Here is a 9,925-nt window from a genome sequence, read left to right on the forward strand (position 1 = left end):
AAACACATTTGATCGTTTTTCAAGAATTTCCGGATTTTTCCGGAATGTTTCCATGTCATCACGTACTTTTAACATTTCTTTTATTAGGGAAGCCGATGCAAAAATGTTTACAAATTTCAGGCAATAATTTAATTGTTTCTCAGATAATAAACTCTGAACATTTCATTATACCAATAAATCTTTTGCACCATACAAATTGTATTTTTCTTCTTGGCGAAACACCTGTTTTCTTGCTTCTAGGCGAGAGAAAATACAGTTTACTGGGTTATTTTTATTGGAAAAGTCATCGTCATATTTTTATCCCCTCCACCATAGTATGGACGGTATATTAAGTTTGTCATTCCGTTTGTAATACCTCGAAATATAAATGTTAGAATCAATTCTATGTCGATTTGACGATATGCGTTCGTTCGAAGTTGTTGAACAATGTCGTAAAATCATCAATGTCCGGTGAACAATATCAACCTAGGTTGATGAAATTTTACTCAAATGTGTGTTTGGTCTACAGGATTTTTTGTATTGACCTAGTTTAGTCATAAGACTGTACCTCCCTATATTCGGTACTTTGTACATAGTTCACCGGAATTCTTTCAAATTTCATAATAAAAGTTCGATATGGGTACTACAGCCTGTGACAGAAACTTGGCTATGCCAGTCCAGGTCTTCGTATAGCCCCCATACAAAAGTACCTCCCCATGTTCACCGGAAATGTTTCAAATTTCGTGTTTGAAGTTCCTAATTTGTACTGCAGCCTGTCACCAAAAATTGTCAATCCAGGTCTACGTTTCATATAGCCCACACCTAACAGTACCTCCCTTTATTCGGTATTTTTATGATATTAGATACATTATTCATCGGATTTTCGAAGATCTTAATGGGTGCTGCAGTCTATGACAAAAATTACATATGCCGGCCCACGTATTCATACAGGTCCTAACCGTTCCTCCCGATATTCGCCATTTTTATGATTTTAAAGACATTACTGACAGTACTTGTTCCAAATATCGTATTTGAAGTTCGCAATGTGTTCTACAATATATGACAGCAAATTGTCTATGCAGGCTCAAGTCTTTCATTTAAGAGGATTTTTGGAACATTTTCAAATTCCTTCTAAATTATAAGTGGCTCTACTTTTTACTTGTTAAATTTGAAAATCTATGAAAAAATTGTATATCATATGGTTGCACGAGATCCTAGCCACAGTTTCACATAATTAGAACAATTTAACATTTAAAATCAAATCTTAGTTTTGAAGATTGTATAAAATTTTCAACCAGTCGATATTTCTTAACACGAAATATCTTTTGTTTTCTTAAAATTGGTTTATAAACAGTTTTAATTAATTATTCATATAAGATCTATAAACTTTAAAAATGTTGTTGTATAAATATCGGAAGATTTTTTTTCTTTCGATTTCTAATCATGCGATTTTTGTTGATCTTGTTTACTAACATTTGTTTTCTTTTTAGTAGGTATTTTGTTTTTTAAATTAATTTGTTTATTATGTTCTTGTTGTTTGTTTTGATCTTTGTTGTTTTTGTTTATAGCAACATAAGGGGGCTCGTTTCCAAGAAACATGTGAAATATTTGCCATAGTCACATTGATGACTGGTGGTCTATATAACGAGAAAAGTACCTGTTGTAACTATGTGCAATATTATTTGAACATTTCATTTATTTATAGTATTGAGGTTAGTGTTTTAAATATGTTTTTCTTGTTTTTCAATAACAAAGTATCAGTTGGTTGGTCGGTCGGTCGGTCGGTCGGTCAGTCAGTGAGTTATCAGGCTGGTTTCATATTTGTCACGTCACTACTGAACTGGTATCCAATTGAAGAAATGGCAAAACACAAACAAAAACCTTCCATAGGTGTTCTAGTATTGGCTATCTAGCTGCAATCCTGTTTACTGATATTTTTGCATTTTAATTCACTTGCAGCCAATTACGATGTATTCAAATCTCAGATGATTCAGCTCAATATAGCTTGCTCTAATATGAAAAATTAAATTAAAAAATCTCATCGACGAATATTTATACGATTTACTACGATGTGAAAGTCAAAAGTGGCCATTATATAACTATTTTGATTGTCTAACAGTGCTGCCTATATAATATAGCTGATGTTTGATATTATTTAATGGTTTTACGGACACTTCGAAATTTTCCACTCAATATGTTACATGTTTCGTTTAAATAACTTAAAATATTACGTAGACTATTGTGGAAACTCTGACATAGGGGAACAGTTTTTATCGACAACTCGATAACACTCGTCTGGGGCAAAGCACAAGTTCTCACTTATTTTAGAAATATCGTTTGGTATATCTATATATTAACTTGTGTCAGTTTTTCCGATCTTTGAAATTTGGTTTATGGCCAGTTATGGTGAAATTTCCTGGTTTGTCCGTTTTGTATATTATGTCTTTGCGCATTTGTTTGTAACATGGAAAAGGAAACGAGTTACTTTTGAGGATCTTCATAGAATAGCATTCTGAGTCGATTTATTTATGTCCCCCAGTCCATCTGTCCATGTATTTTAGTGAACAAAATGCTGATAGCTGGTTGTTTGGCCCAACCTTATTGAAATTGGCGAGAATCGGCTCAAATTTAGATAAAGCTCCCATATATATCTTTAACCGATTTCGGGTTAATTGTGCACCAAATGATCAATATCGACCCAAATGACCTAAATGTTGGCACATCCGACCAAATTCAGTCAAATTTGGTAAAAAAATCGGTTCAGATATACCTTTAGCTCCCGAGTTGATGTTCAAATCCCTCGCAAGCGTAATATGCACCCCACATAAATAATAATTGTTACAGCCCAGAAATACATCTGTCAAATTTTATCTAGATCGGATCAGATTTGGATATAGCTTCCATATAAATCTTTATCCGATATCAGGTGCACCAAATGGTTAATATCAGCCCAAATGAATTGAATCTTGTCAATTCCCACTGCATTCATCCTAGATACAAGTACTTCAAATTTGAATATCGTTTCAGAAAAAATTTTGGCTGCAGACCTTGTACTTTCCAACAGGACTCAGCAACAACGCATTCAGCACGCACCACCCAAGAATGTTTACAAAATGAGGTTCCTCGCTTCATTCCCAGCACACAATGGCCACCAAAATCTCCGGATACCAATCCGTTGGACAGCTGTGTCTGGAGTATTTTGAAAAGCTAGTTTGGCACTAAAAATACCAAAGTGTCGATCAAGCAAGCGCTTCGCCGGGAGTGGGTCAAAATACCGCAGAGTAACATTCGGGCAGCATGTGACGGTTTCATTGGCAGTTTGAAGGCCATAATTCGTATATATATATAATTTTTTTTCTTGAGGACCCTAGTCTTTGATACCTTTTATGAACTTCTAGATATTTGCGTCTTTCTTTTCAATTACCGCCACATTATAGTAGAAATATTTGAAAACTAAACATCTGGATTTAGAATACTAAAGCGTTTTAAATTTTACTCAATTACATTAAAATTTTATACAAAAATATTCAAATGACGTGTGGCGTGTGCGGCAACGTTGTCTGAAAGTTGTTCGAAAAGTTAACAGACGGGGGGAATTGAGTAATGGGGGCAGCCAGTGTTGAATCTAAAGTGACCAGCATCGCTCACATGTGTCTGCAAGGAGAAAAAAGCAGTTAGTGAATGAGATGAGAGAAAAAGAAAAAAGCGTCATGTGAACGCCGGTCGGTTGGTCATTTCATAATCAACTATATAGACATATGTATGTATGTACCACTTACTAGACCAGTTAAATTAATTCAAATAATAAAATATTTAAATTTGTCTATAGTTTGTTTTTGTTTTTCATCAATAAATTCTCTGTAGACAAGAAAACAACAAGTTGCTGCTGTTGAGAACTGCTTAGTAGCAAATAAACGAAAGCGTGGTAGAACACAATGTGGTTGATCCTGATTTTTGTTTACGATTTAAAGAACGAAAATATGTTTAAAGGGATCGGTAACGAGGTTCGTGTGATGAGTGTAGGTGGAAGTACATGTTTCAGAACCTGAAAAATTCAATGGCTATTACATTTCTTTCAGTTTCTTATTTGGGAAATATATAATACACACGCTTTGCTAGACAAATTAGTTACTACTATGTTACTATTACTATAGCACGGTAGATGGGTCATCGTGCTATAGTAATAGTAGTAACTAATTGGCTGATTGCCTAAAATATTGATCTTGAATTATTGCCGGCTATCAAGTCTTGGTTATTTTTACTAATATAACAAATAAAATGTGCAGAAACACAGCATATGTGATAGAGTTATGTTACAGAACCTACAAAAATCTAAAAATGTTTCTAAAACAATAAATTTTTCTTTTATGATATCGAAGAAAATGCAAGAATGTAAACATTTTAACAGGATAACTTTCCATTTCCTTTTTTTATACCCTACAACACTATGTGTTGGGGGTATTATAAGTTTGATTGGGCCAAAAATTATGTAACACCTCGAAATATTGGTTTCCCACATAGGAAAGTATATATGGATCTTCCTATCTCGTCGAGCTGAGTCGTTCGTCTGTCCATGTTAATTTGTAATCACGCTACAGGTCGCATATGGCCCGATCTTCACGAAATTCACGTAGGAAAATTTTCATTTTTTTGTCTACATTTTATCACTAAATATGCACCTTCAAAACAATAGTCTTCTATTCCGACACTATTCCATAGTGTTGCAGGGTATAAAAATATTAAAAACGAGTAGTTCGGCCGGGCCGAACTTTTAATACCGTCCACATTAGGGTAATAGAAACATTAGAATCAAATACCAATTTTTAGACATATTCGTGGGAAAATGTGGCAAAAATCATCAAAATACCGAATAACGGGAGGTACCGCTATATAGGGCTATACAAATACCTGGACCTATACGTACAATGTTGCGCCAACGGAGCTAGAACCTATTGTGACCAACTAATTTCAATTGAGGACGTGGACTTATACATGCAATGTTTTGCCACCGGACCTTGAACCCATTATGACCTAATAATACCAATTCTCAGACAAATCCGTGAAAAATGTGGCAAAAATCATCAAAACACCGAATATCGGGAGGTACCGCTATATTAGGGCTATACCAAAACGTGGACCTATACATGCAATGTTTTGCCACCGGAGCTAGAACCCACTATTACCAACAAATACCAATTTTTAGACAAATCCATGAAAAAATGCGGCAAAAATCATCAAAATGCCGAATATCGGTGGCGAACTATAATAATTGTTCGTCCAACACATTGCAATGCAACACTCCGCACGAGGCACAGTGTCAGCAATTATATTCATCATCATTGCTTAGTCAACACCAAACATACGAGCATTTATTCAACGTATTGCAATATAATAGTCCACAAAAAGGTGCAGAGTCAGCAGTAGAAAACAAAACTATAAGTTTATTCATAGCTTCAAGTATCCTAATAAGTTAGTTTGATAAGAGAACTGGAAAGAAGAAGGTGTAACAACACCATACAAATACCCAAAATACTTAACTTTCTTTGTTTACGATTTCCCACAGATTCTCTATTGGGTTTAAATCTGGGGATTGGGGTGGCCATTCCATTACCGTAACTCTATTATCGGCAAACCACGATTTGACCACCTTCGAAGCGTGTTTGGGGTCGTTGTCCTGTTGAAAGACCCACCGCAATGGCATATTATATTCTGCGTATGGGAGCATTACCCTTTGCAATATGTCTTTATACATAAATCTATCCATAATACCAACAATTCTATGCAGTGGGCCAACTCCAGCACCAGAAAAACAACCACACACCATTATATTACTCCCTCCATGCTTGACCGTTTTTTTATGGACCGTTTTATATGGGGGCTATACCAAAACGTGGACCTATACATGCAATTTTTCGCCACCGGAGCTAGAGCCCACTATTACCAACAAATACCAATTTTTAGACAAATCCATGAAAAAATGCGGCAAAAATCATCAAAATACCGAATATCGGAAGGTATCGTTATATGGGGGCTATACCAAAACGATATATGTCATTTTCAATACCAATCATCCTAGACACAACACAAATTATTCTGCTAAATTTTGACACTCTACGTCAAATAATGTGGCATATTTTTACGCAATTTTCTTAGATTTTATCCTATTCTGGCAAGAGGCCATTCCGAGTTGGTGAGAATTGTCAAAATCAGAGCCGCGGTTTTGAACTCATAAGCGGAATAACTAACATAAATTTCTGGTGCATATAGATTGTACCTATTTTGCTATGTTCCCGATATCTTGGCTATCAGTATCACTGTAACGGTCAGAAGTAACATTTTAATGTATTTGTAATTTCGCTGGGATTAAACATATTCGCGGTTTATTGGAATTTTTTGTATTTTTTCACATAAAAGTTATGGTATATTTTACCCGCTAAATGTTGTCCGATGACCAAACAAAATGTTAGACATCTGCCTAGCCCTAAACTCTAACCCCATGCCATAGGAAACTTTGTATCGATTTTTCTATCCCGCCGCGCGGATTCGATATAGCTATGTACAGGATGAGATAAAAGAACTGCAACAAAGTCAAACACCATAATTTTTACATTTTTTTAATTTTAATGAACGAAAGCAAAAAATGTCGGAAATAGCATAAAATTTTAGAAAAAGTTTAGATTTGTTCGAATTAGTCACCTTTGGCACGAATTATGGCCTTCAAACGGCCAATGAAACCGTCACACGTTGCCCAAATGTTGCTCTGCGGTATTTTGGCCATTCCCGGCGAAGCGCTGGCTTGAGGTGATCGACACTTTGGTATTTTATATTGCCAACCTTGCTTTTCCTGACCTCTTTGGCAAGTAAACACGATAATTTTAAGAAAATCGTTCCAAATAATTTTTCATTCATTGTGCAAGATCAACTTTCAAACCTACCTCTTAATCCGTATTTAACAGCGCAGTTTAATATTTTAACAAATCGTTATCATTCTGAAACACATTTCGAGAATATCGATCGAACAAGAAAATTGAAAAATAAAGCCAGACACTTCGATAAAACCAGCGCTCAAATACCACCACCGCTACCAACCACTAGTATCAAGTTTAGATATGATAGTTGTTGGTGGCACTACAAGCTACCGCGTAAAAGCAGCAGCACCAACAACTGTTAGTCGTTTACGTCGCAAACTTGGCTTCGCATTAAGCATTAGAATCCGATGAACAATATTAAGGGTTGTCTCCCAAGTCGGCGTCATCAATGGCTGCTGGTTGTTGTTTACGATTAGAGATGGAATTTACCGTGTACGGGTAAATACCCATTTTTTGGGTATTTATTCGGGTATTTTCTAATTTCACTAGTAATACAGTGTCTGGGAACCTATGTTTTGTTTAAGTTGGTAACACTCATCAAAATATGTACATGTTGTGTTCCAGAACCTGCAAATGTAATGCAAGCCACAAACGATACAACCGTTGTTACAACTTAGAGTTTAGAATACAGGTAGATGCATCAACGCTTGGGAGCATTGATATGTCAAAAAAATTTAAATGTTTTTTTCAAATATAAGTCGATTTTTAAATGTTTTCTTATACGACGTCATTCGGAGGTTATTATAATTCGCGTATTTAAACAATTTTTACAAATTTAAATAATTTTTCATACAACATTTTCAATTCCAAAATTGGTTTGACAGTTCATTGGCGAATATGATAAAAAGGGTGATTGGCTGAAATGTTAATTTTAAGGATTGCCACTAATTTTGACATTTTTACTAGGTTTCCGTTTCGATACTTTCTGGACAAAGCAGTTCTCTCAAAACAGATGAATTAAGAAGTTAACGTCGTGCAATAATATGTTTTCACTTTTTTTATACCCTCAGTCATATGGCTACAGAGGGTATATATCATTTGATACGTCCGTCTGTCTGTCTGTTTGTCTGGCTGGTGCGCACGATAACTCTCGAAGGGAGTATCCGATTTGGTCCAAACTTGGTACACCGTAATATTTTTGTCAAACTTAGATCGAGTTCGAAGATGGGCAATATCGGTCCACTCCTTCTGGTACCTCCCCCACAAAAGGTCGAAATTTGCAAAAAAATTATTCTTTGCACAGAAAGAGAAAGGAAAATCCGATTTTGCTCCAAATTTTGCAAATCTTAATATTTGCATCAGTGCTAGGTCAGGTGTGAAAATGGACAATATCGGTCCACTCCATCAATTACCTCCCCCACAAATGGTCAAAATTTTGAATAATTACAACTCTCATAAAATGTGATTTAAGAGTTCGATTGTCTTCAAATTTTACACATCCCAATATTTATATTAACAAAAGGTCTGGTGTTAAGATGAGCAATATCGGTCCATTCCTTCTGGTACCTCCCCCACAAAAGGTCGAAATTTGCAAAAAAAATATATTTTTTGCACAGAAAGAAATGAGATAATCCGATTTTGCTCCAACTTCGCAAATCCTAATATTTGCATCAGTTTTACGTTAGGTGTAAAAATGGGCAATATCGGTCCACTCCTTCTGGTACCTCCCCACAAAAGGTCGAAATTTGCAATTCATATATTTTTTGCACAGAAAGAGAAACGATGATCCGATTTTGGTCCAAGTTTGCAAATCCTAATATTTGCATCAATGCTAGGTCTGGTCCAAAAATGGACAATATCGGTTCACTCCTTCAAGTACCTCCCCCACAAATGGTCAACATTTTGAATAATTACAACTCTCATAAAATGTGATTTAACAGTTCGATTGTCTTCAAATTTCACCCATCCCAATCATTTTATTAGTCAAGGTCTGGTGCTAAGATGGAGTATATCGGTCCACTTCTTCTGGTACATCCCCCACAAATGGTCGAAATTTTAAAAATATATATTTTCTGCACAGAAAGGGAAGCAATAATCTAATTTTGAAAAACATAACACTCAAAGAAAGGGAAATAAGGATCCAACTCTCTTCAAATTTCACACATATAATAATTTTTGCTAACACCAGATCTATTGTGAAGATGCTATATAACTTCGAACACCTTCTGGCACCTTACCCACAAAGGGACACAATTTTCAATATTTTCATCTATCATAAATTGCGAAGCAACTCAGCGATTCTTTAAAATTGCTATATCCATCTACTATAATTTATTTTTATATATAAATAGTTTTATATATAATAATATTTAAATCATATTTATTTAGGTGGGATACGAAATGGATAATATTGAACGATTCTTTCAAAACCCACTCCATAGAGGGTGAATAGGGCTGAGGGTATACATCTGTCGGCAAAACCGACCGATACTTTTTTACTTGTTAAATTGTTCTTTTGACAACGTCTCATTGTCAAAATGTGTACTTGTATACCCATTGTATTCACACAAATCATGCGATGGGATTTGTCTTGGTAAACTACAGAATACGGATATCCTTATTTAAAATGACTTTACCTTTCTAATTCTTATTACTACTTGTATGCTTTAAAACACACAAGAGGACTCTACATAAGAGTTGCATTTTTCAACGATTTTTCGAAGCTGAACTACTTTTTTGTTTGTGCCATGTTTAACAGCATGTCATTGATCAGGGATGGAAACATGCTTTCTATGATAAACTACAAAAGATGCAAAGCTGGAATTTTTCATTTTAAATGAGGTTATCTTCTTAAAGAATTAGAAATACGCATACAAAAATTGGTCACTATAGGTCCACCTTTTTATATTGTATATGGTGTGAAATTCCCGGCATCCATATACTATAAAACGAATTGTAAAATAATGTAATAGATCGCGAACATAATTTGGATCGTTGAATACATGATACAAATAAATAAATGTAACCTTATTTCAAAGTAGCATTCCCAGCTCTGCATTTTCTGTAATTTACCTTGTCAAAATTCAATGCATAAAAAACAGTTCCCATCTCTGATTTTGTGTATATACAATGGATTT

The 9,925-nt window shown here is 35.0% G+C and overlaps 1 long non-coding RNA gene across 1 annotated transcript; it reads right to left on the reverse strand.

Annotated features, from left to right (window-relative positions):
- Positions 1–2,831: 2,831 nt before the first annotated feature.
- Positions 2,832–3,930, reverse strand: LOC131804459 (uncharacterized). The gene is made up of 2 exons (XR_009343147.1): positions 3,759–3,930; positions 2,832–3,633 (listed from the first exon to the last, which is right to left on the reverse strand). It is a non-coding gene; the product is annotated as an uncharacterized LOC131804459 (long non-coding RNA).
- Between the last annotated feature and the right edge of the window lie 5,995 nt (positions 3,931–9,925).

Source organism: Musca domestica, unplaced genomic scaffold (genome assembly GCF_030504385.1).
Source record: "Musca domestica strain aabys unplaced genomic scaffold, Musca_domestica.polishedcontigs.V.1.1 44, whole genome shotgun sequence".
Classification (NCBI taxonomy): domain Eukaryota; kingdom Metazoa; phylum Arthropoda; class Insecta; order Diptera; family Muscidae; genus Musca; species Musca domestica.